The sequence below is a fragment of the Podarcis liolepis genome, assembly GCF_965112155.1.
Source record: "Podarcis liolepis genome assembly, chromosome: 15".
Taxonomy (NCBI): domain Eukaryota; kingdom Metazoa; phylum Chordata; class Lepidosauria; order Squamata; family Lacertidae; genus Podarcis; species Podarcis liolepis.
In genome coordinates, this window is record NC_139566.1 from 7,064,018 (window position 1) to 7,089,445 (window position 25,428).

Here is a 25,428-nt window from a genome sequence, read left to right on the forward strand (position 1 = left end):
ATGTCTGGGAAAATCTGGACATATGTAAGGTAAAAAGGTAAAGGACCCCTGGATGGTTAAGTCCAGTCAAAGGAAACTATGGGGTTGTGTCGCTCATCTCACTTTCAGGACAAGGGAGCCGGCATTTGTCCACAGACAGCTTTCCAGGTCATGTGGCCAGCAAGACTAAACTGCTTCTGATGCAACAGAACACCGTGACGGAAACCAGAGCACACGGAAACGCCGTTTACCTTCCCGCCACAGCAGTACCTATTTATCTGCTTGCACTGGTGTGCTTTCAGACTGCTAGGTTGGCAGGAGCTGGGACAGAGCAACAGGAGCTCACCCCATTGTAGGGATTCAAACCGCCAACCTTCTGATCAGCAATCCCAAGAGGCTCAGTGGTTGGCAGTGTTGTTTCTGCTGATTTCCTCAAAAGCAGTGGGATTTTTTTCTTTCTGTGATTTTGCCAAAAAAGCTCAATAACTTTGGGCAAAACTTAAAAAAAGCCCAACAGCTTTATGTCCAGAATTTCACTTTTTGAAATATGGCAACCCTACTGCTTCATCCAGGTTTTGCTTGCAGGTTTCCCTTAGGCACCTAGTTGACCTCTTTGAGAACAGGATGCTAGGCTACATGTGCCTTTGACTAGATCCAGCAGGGGCCTTCTTACATAGGTGTGATGGCTAGTAGCCTTTGATAGCCACATCCTCCAACAGGCAAGAACTGCCAGAGTAAAAAGAAAGTTATTTAACTGCCTGCAAAAGCACAACAAGGCCTTGCCTGATTTCCATAGGAAGCTCCACCCACAAACAATGCATCACAACAACAAAAGTTCTCCTCCATCCTCCATCCAACCAAAATTTTCTGGGTGTTGTACAGTCAGAAAGGCCTCCTCCAGTAGATCACAGTGACCTGGGTGGACCATATGGGAAACAGCAACCTCAAGATAGCCTGTTGTCAAGCTTTTCTGGGACTTTGAAGGGCAAAACCCAACACATGGTCTTTTAAACTCCTTCTGAAAAGAAATAAGAATATAAGAAGATCACCAAAGCTGAATCAGGTCCAGAAGCTCTTCTGGCCAGCAGTCAACAACAACAACAACAACTTATTTATACCCGCCCATCTGGTTGGGTTTCCCCAGCCATTCTGGGCAGCTCCCAACAGAATATTAAAACACGATAAGACATTAAGCATTAAAAGCTGCCTTCTGATGTCTTCTAAAAGTCAGATAGTTGTTTATTTCCTTGACATCTGATAGGAGGGCATTCCACAGGGTAGGCACCACTGCCAAGATGGCTCTCTGCCTGGTTCCCTGGTTCAATTGCAAAGGGGACTCTGAGATTTGCACAATTTATTTGAAAATTACCTTTTATTCTGTGTGATAAGGAATTCTGGTGGAACAGATCATGGTTTTATGCATATGTAGCAACTGATGGGTCCCCCCCCCCCTTCTTTGAATGATGCCATGACCTTTGGCTAGCACAATAAAAGTTTGTGTGTGTAAGTTCATATGGCCCAGTATCTTGTTCTCACAGTGACCAACTTGATGCCTCTTCTGGAAAGCCCAACAGCAACTACCCCCACTTTTGTTTCCCAACAACTGCTATTCACTGCCTCTGGAAGTGGAGGTAGAACATAGCCTTGTCATCCAGTTTCAACACATTGGTCCTAGTACTGCCTTCTGGGGGAACAAAGAACAAGTCATCTCCCCCTTGTATTTGACAGCCCATCAGATATTTGAAGGCAGCTGTCATGCTTCCCCTTCACCCTGTCTTCTCTGGGATAGACATAGAATCATAGAATTGTAGAGTTGGAAGCGATCCTGAGGGTCAGCTAGTCCAATCCCCTGCAGAGAGCCAGCGTGGTGTAGTTGTTAAGAGCAGTGGACTCGTAATCTGGTGAACGGGGTTCGCTTCCCTGCTCCTCCACATGCAGCAGCTGGGTGACCTTGGACTAGTCACACCTCTCTGAAGTTTCCAGCCTCACTCACGTCACAGAGTGCTTATTGCGGGGGAGGAAGGAAAAGGAGATTGTTAGCCACTTTGAGACTCCTTAAGGGGAGTGAAAGGTGGGATATCAAGTCCAAACTCCTCCTCCTCCTCCTCCTCCTCTTCTTCTTCTTCTTCGTGCCATTCATCTGCTCTTTCCAGATCCTGTGACATCCAGGACATCATCCACTGGACATGGTTTAGTTCATCAATGCTTTTTTCTTAAAATTTTGCACCCAGAACTGGAAATGGTACTCCAGAGACAGCCTAAGCTGAGTGGAACAGCTTGGAACTGTTACTACTTGTGACCTGGACACAGTACTTCCATCAGTGCCTCCTGTGTTTGCGTAACACTCACGAGAACAGCTGAGTGTTTACTCCAGAACTGGAATCTGGGGCAAGCGTTGCATCTGTCCACAGGACAAACTGCAACAATCTGAGATACTGCTACCATTATTCCGTCCCAGGAGCATGTGTGGGTGTTGTAAGAAACACAGGAACAAGAAGGTTCTTGTCCTGAGGGTTTATGTTAAGAACACGAGAGTCCTGCTCAGTCAATGATTGATCGAATCCAGCATCCTTTTCCCCATGGTGGCTAATCAAGTGCCTCAATGGTAAGCCCAGAAGCAGGGTTGTGATGCTTTAGCCCTTGCCTGCTGCTGCTCCCTAGTGACTTGAACTTGAACTTGAACTCACAGGCATGGTGTCACTGAAACTTAAGCTTTCAACTAACTTCTCAGAGCAAACCCACTGGAATGAAGACACCTTAGTCATGCTCACTAATTTCTATGGGTTTACTCTGAATAGCACTGACATTGGATATATATACAGTGGTACCTCAGGTTACACACGCTTCAGGTTACATACGCTTCAGGTTACAGACTCCGCTAACCCAGAAATAGTGCTTCAGGTTAAGAACTTTGCTTCAGGATGAGAATAGAAATCGTGCTCTGGTGGTGCGGCGGCGGCAGCAGGAGGCCCCATTAGCTAAAGTGGTCTTCAGGTTAAGAATAGTTTCAGGTTAAGAACGGACCTCCGGAATGAATTACGGTAAATACTTAACCCGAGGTACCACTGTAATCCATTAAATACAATAGCGAATAGCAAGTGGTGCACTTCACCTCCATAAAGGTAACAGCCCTCCCTAGCTGAGTACCCTAAACAAGAGGTACGCAGAAGTACAAAACATGTCCATTACCTCTCTTGAAACTTTAGAATATGTAACCTGGCCGATATGAAGTTATTTTGCCTTCCCTGTCAAGCGAAGCTAGAGTTGCTTCCATCAACCTGATGTTCTCCAGAAGTTTCATGAAGCTGTCCAAGATTTCAGGCTGAACCTGGAACTTTCTGTGTGAAAGAAAGTGATCTACCACTGATACAGTCCTTCTTCACCGTTACCTTTTACCTTCTCATAAAAGTGAATAAGATCTTCATTCTCATTGTTCTGAATAGTGGGCCGGCATATAATAGAGAAATAGGCAGAAATAGACATCAACCTTCCCCCAATCTGTTACCCTCTTAGATATTGCTGGACAACAACTCCTGTGATTCTTGTTGGCCATGATAACTGTGGATGATGAGATTTGAAGCCTGACATCTGGAGCACCACAGGTCCCCCCTTCAGTACTGCCAAAGTTTGCTAACAAAAATATCGTCAAACATACACCTTGAGTCCCAAGTATACACCTTGAGTTCTAAGTAAACCTGTTGTGATGGCCTGGGACTCGAGCTCAGACTTGGAACCAGAGGAGTCTCAGTTTACACCGGATCCTTTGCCTCAGGCGGCATCTGAACCTAGTCTGGGACCTGATTCTGAAGAGCGCCAGTCTGCACAGGTTCCCCTGCAACAAGCACCAGCTGGGCCGAGTCAGGGGCCTGAGCCTGCCCTGACTCCGGATGCCAGGATTACCTCATTGCCTTCAGCTGGGCAATCACTTACAGCTGCTCCACTACCAGCTGGGTCAGGAGAGGCTGAGGCCGCCTCTGTGTCCAGTAACCCACCGACATCTGCTGAGCTGCAGAGACTAAGGTCTGAGAGAAGGAAAGACCTGGGTACTCACAGGAAGAGTGCTCACCTTCAGGTGAGACAGGGAGGTGAGTCACTGGGGGAACAGGACCAGCCGTTACCCCGACAATGATAAAAGGCTGTTGGACCCTGCCCCACGTTGTGGGAGCAACACTGCTGTTTGCTAGAACCTGCCTGAGACCCTGTGCCTGACCTTGCCTGGTTTCCTGCCTCATGTCCTGCCTTAGCCCTGTTGGACTGACTCCTCGCAGAAGCCTTGGATTCGGGACCGGACCTGGACTGCGTTGCTCGGGTTACCCCCGGGCCCAGCACACCTGTCCCAGCTGGGATTGCAACATGTGGTTGAATGGTTGGTGAGATCAGTCTTTTGCCAACCTGAAGATGTTGCTGGACTCAAACTCCCACCAACATCATTGTTGGTCATGTCAAGTGGCACTGGTGGCAGCTGGAGTTCAACTATGCATGAAGAGCACCCCTGGCCCATGGATTAACACTAGAACTCAGGGACATCCAATGTCCCCTAGAATGACCTAGAACACAATGAAGAATTCCATGAAGGACTTTCAGCATTACCTACATTCCTGTAGAATCCAATGAGCTGAATGTTGGAAGATTCAAGACAGATTTAAAAAACAAACAAACCAAAAACCAAAAACAAAACTTATTCAGGGCAGCACAGAGTTAAACTCTGGAACTCACAGGAGGCAGTGATGGCCACCAACTTGGATGGTTTTAAAGGCGGTTAGACAAATTCATAGAGGAGCGAGCTATTGATGGCTACAAGCCATGATAGCTGTGCTCTGCTTCCACCACTGGAAACAGTAATGCTTCTGAATACTAGTTGCTGGAAACAGCAAGAGTGCAGAGTGCTTTTGTGCTTGGATCCTGCTTGAGGCTCCCACTTGCTTCTAGTTGGCCACTGTGAGAACATGAGGCTAGCCTAGAGGGGCCATTGGCTTGATCCATCAGCTTCTTATGTTCTTATTGTCTTATGACAACCTCTCAGGAGGTAGATGCAATCTACAGAGCATGTTGCTCCTGCAACAGTAGCCTAAGCAGTTACGAAATTGCAACACCTGTTTTTCATTGTGGTGGTTAAATGCCTCAACCTTTTACATTCTCTCTTCGTGGACGATCGCTTGATCAACAGAGTGTAATCTTGTCATCCTTTAGTTAAGTGGCATGTAAAGCAATAAATAACAATAGCTTCGAGGGTGTAGGCTGTGTGCCGCCCTGTTTAGGATAAAGGATATCAAAGAGGATGGTACAAGGCCCTGATCAGCATATGTAAAAAGGATGTGCAATTATTACTCAAGGTACAAGCAGCTGCATCTTTCATTAAGATTGCCCAACACTTTCCTCTAGCAAAAACCTCCTTTCCTTACTTCTCTTGTCAACCTTATAATTGCCGAAAGTTTGGTTGTTTCCATGGACTCCACAAAATTGTTTGGAAAACTATGCATTTGTCTTTGGTATAACATAGTTCAGGAATGGGGAGCCTGCAGCCCTCCAAATGCGGATGATCTCCAGCTCTCATCACTCTTCAGAAGTAAGGTCAATAGTGGCAGATGATGGGAGTTGGAGTCCAGCCACACTTGTCCTAGCATGTTCCCAGCCAATTGGGGATCACATATGAAATGCACTTGTAGAGGTGTAGAACATGGATGGTAAGCTAGTGGCCCTCCAGATGTTTCATGAACTACAGCTCCCATCCTCCCAGTCACATGGCCAATAGTCAGGGATGATGGGAGTTGGTGTTCAAAAATTCTGGAGGGCAACCAATTCTCCACACCTGGTGTAGTTGGTCAAAAGAGCTGAAGTCCTGCTGTTGTTCAATGCTATAAATTAAAGACTGGGAATCTGCGACCTTCCAGTTGTTGTTGCACTCCCATCAGCATTAGTAAGGAGGGTGAAAGTTCAGGGATGATGAGAGATGGAGTCCAACTACATTGGGAAGGCCACACTTTCTCATTCCTGGGGAAATGGGTAATGCTTCAGATGAGGACTCGGGAAAGCTGTGTGTATGTCCAGTCAAATGCCAGCCAAGGTTAGGGGAAGAACTGCATCTCAGGAACAGAATGTCAATGGTAGAATGTCTGATTTGCATGGAGAAGGCTCCAGGTTTAATCCCTGGCAGTTCCAGGCATACTGCCTTCAACAATATAGTTGGAATGGATCCATCAGGCCTAGTAGCAGTGCTATTTTTCTGGGGAAACAGTTGCTGGAACTCACCATTAACACCTCCCTCATTCTCTTAGAATGGCAATGGTGCCCACCAGAGAGGTGCCAGAACTGAGTTCTTGTGAGTTGCCCCTGAAAAAATCTCTGCCTAGTAGCCATCTGTAGCATCTCCTTCAAGAATATGTCTGATCCTCTCTGAAAGCCATCCAAGTTGGTGGCCATCTCTGCTTCTCATGGGAGAAAATTCCATGGTTTATGAGCTGTGTGAGGAAGTTCTTTTATCTGCCCTGCAGAGAGCAGCTGGAGAGTCCTAATGCATGTATGGCCTTTTTGCAGGCTTTCCAGGAGAACAGTAAATGAGGACTATTGCCTTCACACCTTGCTAGTGGCCTTCCTAGATGAATCTGGTTGGCCACAGTGCCAAATAAGATGCTAGAGCTAGATAGGTATTTGGCCTGACCCACCAAAGTTCTTCTTATGTCCTTCTCAAATCTAGCAACTATCTTTCCTTGTCTACGAGACCATTTTTTTTGTGATGGATGCCCCATCTCCACCCAAACTGCGAGCCAATCTTGTTAGAGGGATGTGAATGCCAGTAGTTTTGAACAAAAATGTTTGTTGCTAAAGTTCCAAATGTTTGGCTTTGGGGCATGCACTATTTACACACTGATTCCGTCACCAGATCACACCAGCATGCAAGAAACATGGGAAGATCTAGAATGGAAAGGAAACTCCCAACAAAGGATCTTCAGGGAACAGAACGAGGTTGAACTTTTTTTTTATTAACGTATTTAATACGACACCAATTAAACCAAATAGTGTGATACTCCTTCATCCTTGCCTGTGACATCAGAATTTTTTACAAGGTCTGCTGGGTGTGAAGCAAACATCATGACCTTGTTATGACAATCCTAGACCAATATAACCCTAAATGCTGTGGTAAGCACCAACTTCAGAGTAATTCGAAGAGTTGCACAGATAACAGATTTGAAATTGGCATTTAATTATGGGGGCATTATATTACTAAGAGGTCACATGCACCACAGAAATGGTATAAAAGCATCCTCGGTGGGAGGACATCTCCAACAGCTTCGCCTTGACTTCCAACAGCTTACATCTTGCCTTCTCCTTGGAGAGTCAGGTAAGCATATTTGCCTTCACTTGGGACACTGCTTCTCAAACTGTCTTCCTTGAAATTCTGGTCCTTTGAGAATTTTGTTGCGAGGGCATCTTGGGTAGCTTTAAAAGAGGATTAGACAAATTCATGGAGGAGGCTATCAGTGGCTGCTGGCCATGGTGGCTTCAATCTACCCTCACTGTCAGAGGCAGGATGTGTCTGAATATCAGATGCTAATTAATGCCAAGCAGGGAAGGTGGTCTCGCACTTGGGTCCTGCTTGTGGTCTTTCCATGGAGGGGGGTCTAATTGGCCAATGTGAGAATGGTATACTGGACTGTAGTTGGCCTGTGACCTTGAATTTGAAGCAATAAGAATTGTATATTCCCTGACAGTGGCTTTCCAAGGTTTCAGAACCTTGTCCTGTCCTGGTCCTGTCAAGGTTATTGAACCTGTGACTTTTTGCGTGAAAAACATGTACTGCAAAACATGTACTTCTTTAAGCAGTGCACAGTTATACCATGCAACTGGCCTGATCCAGAAGCCTCACTGGCCTGATCAGAAGGTTCTTATGCACTTTGCCTCTGAGCTGTAGAACACCCTACTCTAAACTTTCTCTTAAATGAAAATCACCACCACACTAGTTGCCTCAACCGTTCAGTTATATGTGATGTCCCTACAACGCTGATTAAACTATATTGAATCAATGGTATCAGGGTGATATGTCTGAACAAGTGTCCACACCTTCTCTTCTCCTAAGTCAGGCCAGGATAAGCATCTAGGTATCTAGAGAAGCTTCCAAAAAGTCTTGGTCCATCATTATTGCAAAATCAACCTCTGTTGACCAATGTTGAAAGGAGCTCTTGCAAAGCTTAGCCTTGGGCAACATTTCAGAAATCATTTCTGTGAGCATTTACTTAATACTTTCAGAATTCAGGGATGTAGCCAACTCAGAGTAGACCCAGTGAAATTAAGGAACCTAGGTAAGTCATGTCCATTGACTTCAATGGGTCTGCTCTAAATAAGGTTAGCACTGAATGTATAACTCAGTTTTGAGTTAAAGATACGAAGAGCCCTGTTAGACTTTCTTATGGGGGAAAGAATGCTGGATAAGATGGGCTAGAAGGACTCTGTCTACATTAGCCAGGATGGAAACTTATTTTAAGAACATAAGAAAAATCTGATGTATCAGGCCAATGCCCTGTCTAGTGGGAAAGCAGCAAGCAGACCCAACCAAGCCCAAGAGCAACTCTCCCCTCTTGAAGCTTCCAGCAACTGGTATTACGCTCTGACTGTGGAGGCAGGGCGTAGCCATCACGGCTTGTAGCCATGAGCAGCCTTCTGCTCCTCCATGAATTTGTCCACAAAATTCACTCTTGAGGAACATGTGAAGAGTTGTGCTTCCGTCAAGATCTAAACTTGCCAACCTGTATACTGTTTCAGATTCCTTCCCATCCTTCCAAGATGGCCCTCTGCGAATACAACAGCTGCAGCTCTGCCCTCTGTGGGATCAACACATCCTGCGTCTCGCAGATCCCATCTTCGGAAGTGGTGATCCAGCCTCCCTCATTTACGCTGACCATCCCGGGACCCATCCTCTCTGCCAGCAATGACCAGGTGGCCGTAGCACAAAATGCTCCATGCGCCACTGGATATGGAGGGTATTGTGGTTACGGGGGATATGGATCTGGCTATGGCTGTGGATATGGATATGGATATGGAAGAAGATCCCGTTATGAGTATCCTTGTTCTTATCCCGGTTATTCCCGACGATGCAGCTACAGCAGCTGTGGACCGTGTTAAATGGCTGGGAATCCTAGGAAAGCCACGGGGGGCTAGCAAGCCCCCACTCAGTAATTTCAGAAACAACGAGTACCTCTCTACCTCCCCCAAAGTCTATGTGTTGTAGCCAACTAAGTCCATCTCAGAGCACAGCCATTGAAAACAGTGGACCTAAATGAGTCTTGTTGATTGATTTCAATGAGTCTGCTATGAGACGGACTATCATTGGATACCACCCTTTGATAGCTGGGGAGGCTCCTGTCTTCTGAAATGCAGCCCTTTGATATACCTCTCTTCCACTTTCCTTTCAATGGCTGCAGTTTATCATTTCCCTGTGTATATCATGTGTTTAAGGTTTTCTGCAATCTTACAATGTTTGTTACTCCCTTTTAAACCTGCTTCTTGGCAGGGAGAGAGATAACGAAAAGCAACAACAAGAAACTCATCCTTCTTACTTCTCAACTTGTAATTGGTCCTGTTGGAATCAGCTTGCCTGATTACACATTGTCTTATTACTCAATAAAGCTTAACCGTTGCATCTTAATATTTGCCTTCTGGTTTTCTTTTGCCTGTCAGTTATCTTCCTTATCCTTCAATAGTTAACGCAAGGGAAGGGAACAAATTCTGGCTGCGGGGCCACATTCCCTCCTGCTAAGCTTTCAGGGGCCACATGCCAGGGGCAGATGAAACCAAAGGTAAAAGTAGGTGGGGAATTTATGCCAATTTCGCCTTTGTACAGCAGTCTAGTTTCTACACAACACACACGCACACACGCACACACACACACAGAGAGAGAGAGAGAGAGAGAGAGAGAGAGAGAGAGAGAGAGAGAGAGAGCTCTCCTCAAATCCCAAATCCAGGCAAGCAAGAAGCATTGTCAGAGTTCAATGACATGTTCCATCCTGGGCAGGGGGGGGGGGCGGATTCAGAGAGATCATGAAGCAGGGACAGTGAGAGGCATGGTCTGGGGAAGGAAGGGTGTTGCTACAGTGGAGGAATCATCTGGGGAGAGTTCCAAAAGGCTACATGGAAAGGTCTTGGTGGGCATATTCAGCCCCTGAACCTGAGGTTCCCCATATTGCTTTAACAGGTGTAAATAGAGTCATGCTCATTTAACCTCCTTAATTCTTAGTGCCAAGGATCGCTTGGCAGGATCTCCTCCCTTCCATTGTTACTGACATCCTCTCCATTTATTTAAAGACCAGGTGGTTGGTTATTACCAACCATGACCATGTTCTACCTCCACTGTCAGAGAGGCAGTAGTCTCTCAATGCCAATTGCTATCGTGTTAGCTTGCTGATTGTGGGTTTCTCTTTCCACTGGGATATCTGATTGGCTACCTCAATAACAGAATGCTGGAACAGATGAATCCTTATGTTCTATGTGCTGCTGCCAGTGTCAAAGGTTAAATGCTTCTGAATACAGAGTAGCGACACCTAGAAGGTCTTTGGCTGAATTGTATTTAAATTAAGTCCCTAGGATCTCTGCTGTTGGACTACAACATACATTACCCCTGACAATTGGCTATGGTAGTTGAGCCAGATGGGAGCTGGAATCCAGGAATACCTGGAGGGCCCTATGGGCCCCATCGCTACCCCAAAACAACTGAGATATTTTTGAGGCTTCAGTATAAGCATTTTAGATTCCATGCATTAGAGCTTGACACTAAAAAGAGGACCAGGCTATTCTCGAAGGATATGGCTATCAATGGTCACTAGCCACAATAGCTATGTTTTCCATCTAGTGTTGGGGGGCAAGATACCTCTGAAGGCTAGTTGTTGGGAATCACAAGTGGGGGAGAGTGAGTGCTTCTTGAGGGTTTCCCTTTGGACCATTCTGGTTGGTCACTGTGAGAACACAATGCTGGACAATATGGGCCTTTGACCTGATTCAGCAGGTTGTTCTTCAGATGTTCTGGTTCATCTTCTGGGAATGATCTACCACAATAACAACTGCCATAAAACAGATTGCCATTTCAAAATATGTCTCAGCTGAAGTATGTGAAATGGCAGGACTTGTGCAGCCTGATGTTGGATCCAACATTGCATTCCAACAACTGATGCAAGATTCTTCCACCCCATTTCAGGTGAGTCCTGCCTCCCGCTACAGCCCTAGGTAGACAAGGTCCATCACAGTTAGTGGACCCAACCCTGTGAATACATTGTGGAGGGATTTTTGGAGGAGGGGTTCAGGGCACTTAAGGGGAAAGGAAACCAGGCACCAAGGCTAGTAGCCATTGATAACATCATTCTCCCAGAAGAGCCCAGAGGAAGTTATAGTGATGGTGGCCACCAATTTGGGAGGCTCTAAGAGAGGATTACGGACGCGGGTTGCACTGTGGGTTAAACCACAGAGCCTAGGACTTGCTGATCAGAAGGTCGGCGGTTCAAATCCCCACGACGGGGTGAGCTCCGGTTGCTCGGTCCCTGCTTCTGCCAAGCTCGCAGTTCAAAAGCATGTCAAAGTGCAAGTAGATAAATAGGCACCACTCTGGCGGGAAGGTAAACTGTGTTTCCGTGTGCTGCTCTGGTTTGCCAGAAGCGGCTTAGTCATGCTGGCCACATGACCTGGAAGCTGTACACCAGCTCCCACAGCCAATAAAATGAGATGAGCGCTGCAACCCCAGAGTCAGGGGTCCCTTTACCCTTTAAGAGAGGATTAGACATGGAGGACAAGGCTAGGAAAGGCAACTAACCAAAATGCCTATGTTCTGTCTCCATTGTCAAAGGCAATTCGTTTCTACAGACCAGTTACTGTACATTTTTATGATTCTATTAGTGCAGAGTTAATTTCATTGTACACATGTTGTACATTGACAACAAAGGTATTATTATTATTATTATTATTATTATTATTATTATTATTATTATGGACTTGCTGTTCTGCTCAGGTCCTGTGTGAAGGCTTCCCATTGTGATATCTGGTTGACCACTGTGAGATCAGGATGCTGGACTAGATGGGACATTAACTTGATCCAACAGACATATTATTTCTTCTTTAATAATAATAATAATAGTTTATATACCGCCCTTCATCCAAGGAACACAAGGTGGCTTACAATATAAAAATACACAACATAGTAACAAACAAAAATCTCACACATGCACATACACTGTTTAAAAGGCCATGGATTGTTTAATTAGCCAGAGGCCTGGGAGAAAATGAATATTTTTGCCTGGCACCTAAAGATATGCAACGAAGAAATGTTAACAACCATGATCATGCAGAGTAGAGCCTCCATGTCCTAAGACAGTCTACCTCTGAACATGCTGCAGACAATCAGGGCTCTGAGACCAGTTACTGGGAACCGCAAGTGGGGAGACTACTGCTGCGCTCAGGCCCTGCTTTTGTGGCTATCCCATTGGCCACAGTTGGCCACTATGCAAACAGGATGCTGGAAGAAATAGCTATTCCATAGCATCTGCCTCATATTTGAGTGGACCATTGAGTCCCCAAGGTTTACATTTCCAAGGAAGAAATTGCAAGCTCCAATCAGAGGTGGGGAAACATACCATTGGTGCACGAGAAGTCTAAGGATCTGGTGTAGTGCTGGGGCAACACACTTTGGCCATGGTGTTCGGAAGATGGTGTTTTTATGCAGTGACTCAACCTCCCTTGAGGCTATGGGATGAGCTCTTAATGAAATTCCAGCTGCTGTTTTGCCCACATGTAGAAGCCTCACCACTACTCTTTCCCACAGCTTTTTATGAGGAACTCATGCAATCCTTCTTTAATAGGCATGCAGTTACACCCATGGACTGTCATTTGAGTGGTTTCTTAATTTAATTTAACAACCCTCCCAGCACCTTTTCTGATCGGTGTTTTGGAATCCCCAGAGTAAATGGGGAGCTTGGCTTTATTTTAGTTTAATGAGAGTAGCTTATTCTCCCAATACAAACGTCTTTAAGGGCTGAGTGTATAAACCGTATGAATGGGCCGGGTAAGCAAAAATTAGAAACCTGGCAATTCACTAGATTATATTCCCTTGGCTAATTTTAGCATCAAAATAAAATAAACCATGAAAGCAGCCGTAAGGCAAGAGGAGTAAATATACAGAAGAAGAAGAAGAAGAAGAAGAAGAAGAAGAAGAAGAAGAAGAAGAAGAAGAAGAAGAAGAAGAAGAAGAAGAAGAAGAAGAAGAAGAAGTAGTTTTAAAATAATGAATGGCATAAAGTATATTCCATGGTGGGATACAGGGTTCATATTTATACATCAATTATTCATAACAGTTGCCAGATAAAATCATATCTAGAAGGAATGTTTGTTTGGTCATACAATTCACAAATAGCCCCTGAACAGATAGAAAATCTGAAGGGTACATATCGTTCCAATGGAACGTATCTTAGAGGTTAGTTTTTCAGAGATGGCAATAAATATGACTTGTTTTAACCATGAGTCCAAAGAGTAACAAGATGAACCCTCCCACTCTTGAGAGACAAGCAGCAACCAGAAGATATAGAATTAATTGTTGACAAATAAGATCAACAGTAGCACCATAAAAAAAGATGAAAGACTTAACTAACTCTCTAAGGAGACTTGTTTGCCAATAATAATAATACTAATTTCTGTTACAACATGCTTCCAGAACTTACCTTTTATTTAAAAGAAGGGATGGGCAAATCTGTCCATTCTGGTTTCTTGAAGTTTCACACTTTTCCAAATTCACTTCTCCACATTTCCACTTCAGTCTGCAGGTTTTTTGAGTCCACACAAAATTTATTATGCCTTATATTTCACATTTCTTCCAATAAGTATATATATATATAGTTCCATGCCCTGTAGCATTTCAGAAGGGCAAATTGGGATGCACACACCACCACCCCCACCATCCTGCAGCCCCCATAGTTCTCCCACTCACATGTGTCTCCTCATTTGCACGCCCCCTCCTTCCTCACACTTTCACCCATCACCACTGCTGCGGCCTCTCGGAGGTCCTTTGGCATCCCCCATTGGCATTGCCAAAGTGCCTTCCTGAAAGGCAATCATGAAAGGGTCACACACCAGTGGAGCTGCTTTGGTGCAACCTTTTGACGCTCACAAAAGTGATCCAAGAGGCTGTCTGGTACTCATCAGCAGGGTCGGGCACTACCCTGCTGACTCACGCCAGGGTGCCAGTCTTGAATGGGACATAGAGTGGTATCTCTAGTTACGAACTTAATTCATTCCGGAGGTCCTTTCTTAACCTGAAACTGTTCTTAACTAGAGGCGTGCTTTCACTAATGGGGTCCTTGTTGCCACTGCGCCGCCGGCACATGATTTCCGTTCTCATCCTGGGGCTAAGTTCTCAACTCATGGTAACTCTTCCATGTTAGCAGAGTTTGTAACCTGAGGCGTTTGTAACTCAAGGTACCACTGTATAGTGAAGCAGGCCTACATGGTAAATGTGTGTGTGTGTGTGTGTGTGTGTGTGTGTGTGTGTATAACACATTTTATTCTAGCAAATCCGATTGGTGGTCCTGATTCTACACACACACACGCACGCACGCACACACACACTTGGAGTAATCCCCTACTTATTCTCAGGTAATTGTGCTGGACCAGATGGACCATAGACCTGATGTACCAGGATCTTCTTAATAATAATAATAATAATAATAATAATAATAATAATAATAATAATTTTTATTTATATCCCGCCCTCCCCAGCCAAAGCCGGGCTCAGGGCGGCTAACAACAATCAAATAAACAATCAAATAATAACACATTCTAAAAATATTTCATTATAAAAAGTAGTTAAAATCAAATTGATGGCAATCTTGGGTTCAGATGGGAGCAGGTACCCTGAATGTGTGGCAAACATTTCAGCCACCCATCACTTAGGCATCCAATCTGGTCTACAAACCATTAAAGTAATGACAGCCCATTACTTTATGAATAATGAAGTAGTGATGAGTGTTTGTGAAACACGTTGAAATACCATCACTTCCTTCTCCTTTGGTCTTTGTTTTTTGTTCCAGGGAAATCCTCACTTGCAGTCATCTCCCTCTGGGCGTCTTCCCATGTTTCATATTCCTTGCTTTCAGAGTAACAACTCGGGGTGGGATGGGAAGAGAAACCAAGAAAAGTTTTAAGGATCTTGATAACTTCCCACTGTCTTCTTGCCATAAAGCAGGGGGGGGGATGCATTACATGAATGTTGTGATACCAGGATTTTGTTTTGCAGACAGCAAAATTTGAATAAAAAGTGATCAATGATTATCATGGCAAAACTCTCCTCCTCGTTTAATCCCCTCAACAGCCGAGGAAGTTAGGCTGAAAGACTGGTCTAAAGTTCACCATGTGAGCTTCATGAGCTGAATGGGGATTTGAACCCTGGTTCCTCTCACGTCTTTGTCTGAAACTCTAACCTCTACACCACATTGGCTCTCCAGCATGCTTAATGATTTCACTTGTTGTTACTTTGCGGGTGGCGCTGTGGTCTAAACCACTGAGCCTCTTGGGCTTGCTGATCGGAAGGTCGGCGGTTTGAATCCCTGCGGTAGGGTGAGCTCCCATTGCTCTGCCCCAGCTCCTGCCAACCTAGCAGTTCCAAAGCACACCAGTGCAAGTAGATAAATAGGTACCACTGCAGCAGGAAGCTAAACAGCATTTCTGTGCACTCTGGCACTCGTCACGGTCCTCCGTGTGCCAGTAGCAGTTTAGTCATGCTGACCACATGACCCGGAAAACTGTCTGTGGACAAACACTGGCTCCCTTGGCCTGAAAGCGAGATGAGCGCCGCAACCCCATAGTCGTGGGTTCTTTATCTTACCTTTACCTTACTTTCTAAAAAATAAAACAAATAAAATTCATTTTCTAAAAGAAGTGCAAATTAAGTAGGTTCCTCCAGCAGACATCTCCACCACCCCAGGCAAACACCCTGTGATTCCTATATTGCAGGGGTCGGACTAGATGACTTTTGACTAGGGCATTTGGAGCACGCTTCTCAGGTGAAACTCTGGGGATGAGAAATGATGTTGTCTTAAATGAAATGCTTGTGGCGGCGGGGGGGGGGGGGCAGGTGTGTCTGTGTATCCGGACTCTTTCTTGACTCCAGGTAGCTCCAATCTTAATGTGCCTCCATTTAACGGCTCATGAAAGGAGAAGTTACACCCAAAAGGGTAGGCAGGTGCCTTTGAAACGAGTCTTGTAAAAATATTTATCACTGTTGTACATGCAAAAAAGGGATACAATTAAAACAGTTTCTTTCCCCCGAAGCCATACACCCTCTTGTTGATCAACGGCAACGCCTCTCAAATTAAGGCCTCTCAAATCCATTTGCATGATTGTTTTGAAATTTAAATCCCCTTTATGATTAACAGCGTCGGCATCTGGGGTGCTTTAATCACATGGCATTCCTGATAATTTGATATTTGTTCTATCTGCCTAAATAAGCTTGTTTTGTTTCTCAGCCTGTGACATCAAGTCATTGCCTTTGCTTTCCTTCCACCCACAACAAGTAAATGGTCCCCTGGATCTAGCCCATTGTGGAGGGAAGGGATGTAGCTCTGCAGAGTGAGGGCAGTAGAAGTTGCCATTGCTCTGATTTGTTCCTGAAGCCAGCTCTGAGTGAGGGCAGTGCTCTCAGTCTGAAGCCTAGTAGGAAGAAAAGGGCCCGCTAGGGGTAGGACATCTGCTTTGCATGCAGAAGGTACCATGTTCAATCCATGAATCTCAAGTAGGGCTGGGAATGTTCTTCGCCTAAAGCCCTGAAAATTTATTGCTCCCCATGCTCCTATTTCTTTGATGTATCTGTAGATGCTACAACTTAGATTAGACATTTGAGAGAAAGGATGATTGTAATGATTTTATTGAAAACTAGTGTCATGCAGTAGGGACGCGGGTGGCACTGTGGGTTAAACCACAGAGCATAGGACTTGCTGATCAGAAGGTCGGCGGTTCGAATCCCCGCGATGGGGTGAGCTCCCATTGCTCGCTCCCTGCTCCTGTCAACCTACAGTTCAAAAGTACGTCAAAGTGCAAGTAGATAAATAGGTAGTGCTCCGGCGGGAAGGTAAACGGCATTTCCGTGCGCTGCTCTGGTTCGCCAGAAGTGGCTTAGTCATGCTGGCCACATGACCCGGAAGCTGTACGCTGGCTCCCTCAGCCAATAAAGCGAGATGAGCACCGTGACCCCAGAGTCAGTCACAACTGGACCTAATGGTCAGGGGTCCTTTTACCTATTAACCACTATGGCTAGAAAAAAACTTCCAGGATTAGAGATAGACAACTTCTTGAGCACCAGTTCCTAGAGAGCAACACGAGGGGAGGTGTGCTGGCTAAAAGGCAGAAATTCAAGTCACTTTGCACTGAAAGGCAAACCTAGAAGACCCATCTAGTCCATCATTCCGTTCTCACAATGGCCGTCCAGCTGCCTCAATGGGAGGGGAAGCTACCTAATTCACACGTTCATAAGCAATACATGAGCTGTCCTTGGAAATCTGTGAATTTTGCAGTGCAGTTCTCTAGCCAAGCAGTGTGTGCAGAAATACATGTGCTAGGATGAAGTGTGCATAAAAATGCATACCACAACGAAAACAGCACACATACTGCATTAGAAGAAGGAAATTTCTTTTGCAAAAGTGCCCAGAAAGATCTTTATGCTAAGAGAAATTTGCACCGAAGTGAAGGTGAATTTTCATAAGAAATGTACATTTGCACACTGATTGACAAATGGGGAAAACTGAATTTCAATTTTGGAAAAATGAGATTGCTGAGATGTGCTCATCCCTACTGTTCAATGTACTGAAAAGTTTGTATTTTATGTGAATAGCATTCACAAAGTTGGTACAATGGGATGGCGTGGCATGCCAAGAGATGGAACAAGACAGAAGGAATATATGATTAAGTTCCAACGATACCCAAATGGGATGGATCTATTCATTCATTTAGGCTGAGAGACAGTGATTGACCTAAAGACACCTACTTTATGGCTGAGTGGGGATTTTACCCCAGGATTTTCCCAGGTCTTAGTCCAACACTTTAACCACTATTTGCTGTCCAGACCACTCCTTTTCTGGATGTGATCTCCAATCCCTCCTGCTCAAAGCAAATTTGATTATTGACACCAATTTGTGCATTCTCCTGCCCTATTCCTTTCAAACATGCCTCTCCTGGGAACTGCCCAAAACATCATTATTCCAGCCATATTTGGTAGATTTGGCCACCCCATTTAAAAAACAATAATGTGAGAAAGAAAGTTATCTCCAAGTCTAAGGCAAAAGTGAGGGCTAGGAATATCTTAATTTGAACATACACCTTATTAATACATAGGCTTAAGGCACACAACTAGAAAACAGCTTGCCTGCCCATCAGCCCCCAATCTTCATGTCAGGAGCAGCTCCTCTGATTCAGAGGGTTTTCAAATAAATAATAATAATAATAATAATAATAATAATAATAATAATAATAATAATAATAAATTTATATCCCGTCCTCCCCAGCCGAACCCGGGCTTTGAGCGGCTAACAACAATAAAAGTAGCACAGCATTCTAAAATCATTTCATTTTAAAATCAATTCAAATCAAATTAATGGCAACTATTGGGCTAGAGTTCTGTGAGGATTACCAAAGGAGGGGGTCAGGCTGGGCCCTGGCCAAAGGCCTGGTGGAACAGCTCTGTCTTGCAGGCCCTGTGGAAAGATGTCAAGTCCTGCAGGGCCCTAGTCTCTTGGGACAGAGCGTTCCACCAGATCATGGCCACAGCCGAAAAAGCCCTGGCTCTGGTTGAGGCCAGCCTAACCTCCCTGTGGCCTGGGACCTCCAAGATGTTTTTATTTGAAGACTGTAAGGTCCTCCGTGGGACATACCAGGAGAGGCGGTCCCGTAGGTATGAGGGTCCTAGGCCGTATAGGGCTTTAAAAATAAACCCCGGAAATTCTTAGCTTTCTTTGGAATGTGTTGTATATGTTGTGCATTTACCAGAGCGAGTGCTCCAAAATCCTCTTTGAATTTCACCTTAGGCAACATTCGCCGCTGGTAATCCTGAGCTTACTTGCAACTTTGCCTACGTGACAGCAGACGATCTCAAAAGTTCAGTGAGCTTCTCATGCTGGAGGTAAAGAATTGCATGCAGTCCTTGGCACTGGAATGAAAGTGGTTTTATGTATTAGGTTGCTGTTGTTTTTCCCCTGCTGATGCAAGAGTGACCCATCTCCAAACAGCAGGGCGTTAACATTGTTGATGCAATGGGACGGGATATAGTCTAATGGGTGCAAGAATGAAAGGGAGGTGAAAGAATTTGAGAGCAACTTGGAATATGATGCATCAGCATATTTCCCCCTCCTCCAAGATCTAATCAGGGCAAAGTGCACAGGAGAGGGTGGTACACACACCCTAGACACTGCCAGAAGAAATTGTATAAAAGGGCTTGCAACTCTGTACACTTCCAGCAGCAGATCTCTCTCCTGCCTACTTTTTGCTTCATCCTACATCTCAGAGAACCAGGTGAGTGTGATCTGATGCCCTCTTCTTGCAATTGCTCTGATATATGAGGTTCTGTGTTTGTGATTTTACTCTCTTTTCTTCCCTTTCCCCATTAATGTTCTCCATGTTGTCCATAAGAGAGAATTTAGCTTGGAATGTCCCAGGTGTTCCCCTGCTGTATACCATCTCTGAAACTCTGCCTGTCAATGTAAAACAATACTGAGATGGATGGACCAGCTGTCTGATGCCATATGCAGCAGCTTCCTATGTTATTATTTAAAATCACCTTTTTATTTGGAATGTTGAGGACTAGTATCTCACTTTACTTTTAGGGGAAGGGCAGTAGCTCAGTCACAAGTTGAATTCCTTGCATCTCCAAGTAGGGCTATCATTGCAAGACAGTAGTGAGCTGGATGGACCAATGTTCTGATCCAACATATGGCAATTTTGAATGTTATTATGTCCATTGTACAAAACATTTCCTCCACTACCGAGCTTCTACTGATCTATATAGTCTACATACTGTGGTATATTACTTGGAATCAGATGTTTGGAGTTGTAACCAACTAAGTTCTACTTACAGTAGTTGGCAAATTACAATTAATGGACCTAAAAAGGAAGGGCCATAGCTCAGTGGTAGATCATCTGGTTTACATGCAGAAGGTCCCAGGTCAATCCTTCAAGATTGGTAGGATGGGGAATGTCTCCAGTTTGAATTCATGGGGGTGGGGAGAGCACTGCCAGTCAGAGTAGACGGCACTGAGTTAAATGTGCCAGTGGTCTGATCCGGTAAAATGCAGCTTCCTATGCTCCTATCCATGACCATTAATTTGAGTGGGTCTCTTCTGAATAGGACAATCACTGAGTATCATCCAATGAGCCTAAATTACCCATGCCCATTCACTGCAAAGGAGTAGGATGTGTATCGGATACAACCCTTGTTCCATCTAGCACTAAACTGAGAGGCAGCAGATCTCTACAAGGTCTTTCTCAGTCAGGCTGCTCGAGATCATCTTGCCTGGAGATGCTTAGTACCAAAACTTTAATGTACTTTAAAAGATGTTTGGACAAACACATGGAGGAGAAGGCTATTGAGGGCTACCAGCTATGATGGCTCTGCTCTGCTTCTATGGTTAGAAGCAGTAATGATTCTGAATACTAGTTGCTGTAAATTACAGGAAGGAAGATGCTCTAGTGCTCAGGTCCTTCTTGTGAGCTTTCCATTGAGACATCTAGTTGGTCACTGGAGGAACAGAATGCTGGAATAGATGGGCCCTCTTTGGCCTGCTTCAGCAGACTGTCCTTACGAGATTGAGGTCTTCTGAATGCAAAATATGTGCTCTTACAGACCTTTCCAAATTTTTTTTATCTCCTTCCACTGATTTTAATTTTGCATGAAATTCCATCTCCTTCCTGCTTCTTGCTTCTTGTTATGTACTTCTAATTTACTGATATTGTGTTGCATTTTCTTCTTCCCACCAGATCTTCACCCGACACATCAAGATGACTCACTGTGGATCTGTGTGCAATGTGCCTTGTGGCGTGGGCTCCTGCTATGGTGGTGCAGGATCCGCAGGGTCTTGTGGTCTGGTCCCAGTCTATGGGTCCGGCTCCCTCTCTGGCTTTGGTGGTGGGTTTGGCTACGGTGGTGGTTATGGCTCCGTAGCTTGTAGCAGTCAGCTCCCAGGGTCAGAAGTTGTGATCCAGCCCCCTCCCTCTGTCGTGTCCATCCCAGGACCAATCCTGTCCGCATCTTCTGAGCCTGTTGCTGTGGGCCAAATCTCACCATGTACCTATCCAGCTCTGGGATATTCTGGTGGCTATGGAGGATACGGCAGGCTAGGATATGGTTCAGGGTATAGCGGCTATGGAGGTTGTGGAGGTTATGGAGGCTACGGAGGTTATGGAGGTTATGGAGGTTATGGAGGTTATGGTGGTTATGGTGGCTGGAGAAGATATGGCAGGAAATGCCTTCCTTCCAATTGTGGACCTTGTTAAATGCTGAAACTTGCAACGGATTTACACGGAAACAGAAACAAGACACCGAACTACAACTCTGAGCATGTTCTGCTGAGATTCCAGAAATGCTGCTCACCAGACTTTTCCCCCTTTCACCTCTGGAAGAAGAAAGCTATGCAGCAACACTGAATGATCAAGCCTGGTTACATTCTTATCCTGTTTCTCCTTGATCTGCTCGTCTTTAATTCAAAAGTTTTAAAAGAAGTTTTTAAAAAGTCACCATCTTCCTTCTCAACAGTGTTGGCAATGCTACTGCAAACTACCTCTTTGAGTGGGGGTGGGGAAAGACACACACATCCTGCATATTTTTTCCTGTGCATGTTGTAGATTGCCATTTTAGGTGTATATTGTACGTAACAATCTCATACTGTTCCTCCACTGCTTCTCTGCCCATCTCTCTTTTGGAATAAAGCTTAATGTTGCATCATCATGACTGTCTTCTTCTTCTTCTTTTTTTTTTGGGGGGGGGAAGAACTGTTGCATTGATATGCATATCAGGAAGTGAATATCCAACCCCCGGCTCCAGGGCCAGTCCTACCATTGGACAGAGAGAGGGAGAGGTGTATTCCTCAGGTGGCACTGGAGTGAGGCACGGGAGGAGTGTGTCTCCCCTAGGTAGCTTGCCCAGTCCCTCACTCAGCTTGCTTTCTGCCTTCCCTCACTCAGCTTGCTTTCTCTAAAATGGAACAGCCATTTTAGATCTGGTCCTAACCAATGTTGATGACCTGGTTAGTGGGGTAGAAGTGGAAGGATCATTAGGCGCGAGTGATCATGCTCTTCTGAAGTTTACTATACAGCGGAAAGGAGCAGCCAAGCATACTAGGACTCAATTTCTTGACTTTAAGAAAGCCGACTTCATAAAACTTAGGGAAGTGCTGGGTGAGATCCCATGGACAGTAATACTAAAAGGAAAGGGAGTTCATGATGACTGGGAGTTTGTTAAGAGGGAGATAGTAAAAGCACAACTTCAGGCAATACCAATGAGAGGGAAACATGGAAGGTGCCTAAAGAAGCCAGGGTGGCTATCTAAAGAACTTTTAACTGAGTTAAGATTAAAAAAGGATGTGTACAAAAAATGGAAAAGGGGGGAAACCACCAAAGAGGAATTCAAACAAATAGCCAGCACATGTAGACATAAAGTCAGAAAAGCTAAAGCACAGAATGAACTCAGGCTTGCTAGAGAGGTTAAAAGCAACAAAAAAGGCATTTATGGGTATGTCCGTAGCAAAAGGAAGAACAAAGAAACAGTGGGGTCACTCAGAGGAGAAGATGGTGAAATGCAAACAGAGGACACAGAAAGGGCTGAACTCCTCAATGCCTTCTTTCATAGAATCATAGAGTTGGAAGAGACCACAAGGGCCATCGAGTCCAACCCCCTGCCAAGCAGGAAACACCATCAGAGCACTCCTGACATATGGTTGTCAAGCCTCTGCTTAAAGACCTCCAAAGTAGGAGACTCCACCACACTCCTTGGCAGCAAATTCCACTGTCAAACAGCTCTTACTGTCAGGAAGTTCTTCCTAATGTTTAGGTGGAATCTTCTTTCTTGTAGTTTGGATCCATTGCTCCGTGTCCGCTTCTCTGGAGCAGCAGAAAACAACCTTTCTCCCTCCTCTATGTGACATCCTTTTATATATTTGAACATGGCTATCATATCACCCCTTAACCTCCTCTTCTCCAGGCTAAACATGCCCAGCTCCCTTAGCCGTTCCTCATAAGGCATCGTTTCCAGGCCTTTGACCATTTTGGTTGCCCTCCTCTGGACACGTTCCAGTTTGTCAGTGTCCTTCTTGAACTGTGGTGCCCAGAACTGGACACAGTACTCCAGGTGAGGTCTGACCAGAGCAGAATACAGTGGCACTATTACTTCCCTTGTTCTAGATGCTATACTCCTATTGATGCAGCCCAGAATTGCATTGGCTTTTTTTAGCTGCCGCGTCACACTGTTGGCTCATGTCAAGTTTGTGGTCAACCAAGACTCCTAGATCCTTTTCACATGTACTGCTCTCAAGCCAGGTGTCACTCATCTTGTATTTGTGCCTCTCATTTTTTTTTTTTGCCCAAGTGCAATACTTTACATTTCTCCCTGTTAAAGTTCATCTTGTTTGTTTTGGCCCAGTTCTCTAATCTGTCAAGGTTGTTTTGAAGTGTGATCCTGTCCTCTGGGGTGTTAGCCACCCCTCCCAGTTTGGTGTCATCTGCAAATTTGATCAGGATGCCCTTGAGTCCATCATCCAAGTCGTTGATAAAGATGTTGAATAAGACCGGGCCCAAGACAGAACCCTGTGGCACCCCACTAGTCACTCTTCTCCAGGATGAAGAGGAACCATTGATGAGCACCCTTTGGGTTCGGTCAGTCAGCCAGTTACAAATCCACTGAGTGGTAGCATAGTCAAGACCGCATTTTACCAGCTTCTTTACAAGAATATCATGGGGCACCTTGGTTCAATGATTCCATTGTGGCAGAAGGTGCTGTCCAGTGACCAGTGCTGAAATAAGGCTCTCTTTCTCAACATGCACTGTGTTGAGCTAGACATATCAGTGGTCTGTCTCTGTAGAAGGCAGCATCCTATATTTCTGCTGGACATGAGACCGTAGGGTTGAGGCCAATGATCAGTCTAGCCCAGCATCCTGTTCTCACACTGGCCACCAAGATGCCTGCAAGCAGGACATGAGTCCAACAGCAACTTTCCAGTCTTCTATTTAAATAGATAGTAACCATTGATTAGGGTGGTGCTGTGGTGTAAACCACTGAGCCTTAGGCTTCCCGATTGGAAGGTTGGTGGTTTGAATCCTTGTGACGGGGTGAGCTCCCGTTGCTCTGTCCCAGCTCCTGCCAACCTAGCAGTTCGAAAGCATGCCAAAAAGTGCAAGTAGATAAATAGGTACCGCTCCGGCGGGAAGGTAAACAGCGTTTCTGTGCACTGCCCTGGTTTCACCAGAAGCGGCTTAGTCATGCTGGCCACATGACCCAGAAAAAAACTGTCTGTGGACAAACAGTAAAGCCAGTAATGCGAGATGAGCGCCACAACCCCAGAGTCATTTTCTACTGGACTTAACTGTCAGGGGTCCTTTACCTTTTTTAGCCATTGATCGCCTTCTCTTCCCTGAATTTGTCCAATCCTCTTTTAAAACCATCTAAGTTTGTCGTTATCACCATTGCTTCCTGTGGGTAATTCTCACTCCCAAAATCTGATGAATTCATATGAGGATTTTTATTTTTATTTTGGAGGCACTCTGAGAGTTATTCCCCTTCCTCATTGTTGCCCCTAAGGTTTCATGAGCTGTGTTCACTAAGATCAAGCACGCTCTATTAGCATTCTCTGCAACAGTAAAGCAAATTTGATTTTAATAACACCTTAAATGCTCAGATAGCCCCTGGGTAAGAGAACATGAGAGCTGGGGAGTGGGGTGGAGCTGCCAACTGCCTGTTTCAGTCTGGACTTGGTGTGTTTTTAATTTTATCTTCCTAACCCTGTCATTATCTCTTTCTTGTAAGCCGACACTTATTGGAGAAGCACAGTTCAGTTTGGGGAAATGAGAAGCATCCAGGTCCTTATCAGATCTTCATTTCCTCCCGCAGAATGTACAATTCCTAGCAATTGCCAAAGAGCTCTGTGTGGCTCCAGAAATATCAGCTGGCAAGGAGCTCTGTGGTATTCGAAAACTTGCATCTTCACTCATCAACAAACAGACACATTCCCCCCCCCCCCATTCTATTCAACTCTCTATGGATTGACAGCTGCTAACCCATCCCACATTTTTTCAGGACTTTCCAGGGTGAGAAAGACATTCCTGGATATTTCCAGGTGGCAGAAAAAGCCATTTATTGTGTTCATATCCTTCTCAGAGGTATTTTCTACCAAGCCTCCAGCTGGCGTATATATTAGGATAATTTGTGTGCATTTCATATAGGTAGAAGTAAACTGA

At 45.0% G+C, this 25,428-nt stretch overlaps 1 long non-coding RNA gene across 1 annotated transcript; it reads left to right on the forward strand.

Moving 5' to 3' along the window:
* The first annotated feature begins 6,871 nt into the window (after positions 1-6,871).
* On the forward strand, positions 6,872-9,619 carry LOC310694418. Its single transcript, XR_014519681.1, has 2 exons — positions 6,872-7,318; positions 8,737-9,619. It is a non-coding gene; the product is annotated as an uncharacterized lncRNA (long non-coding RNA).
* The last annotated feature ends 15,809 nt before the right edge of the window (positions 9,620-25,428 follow it).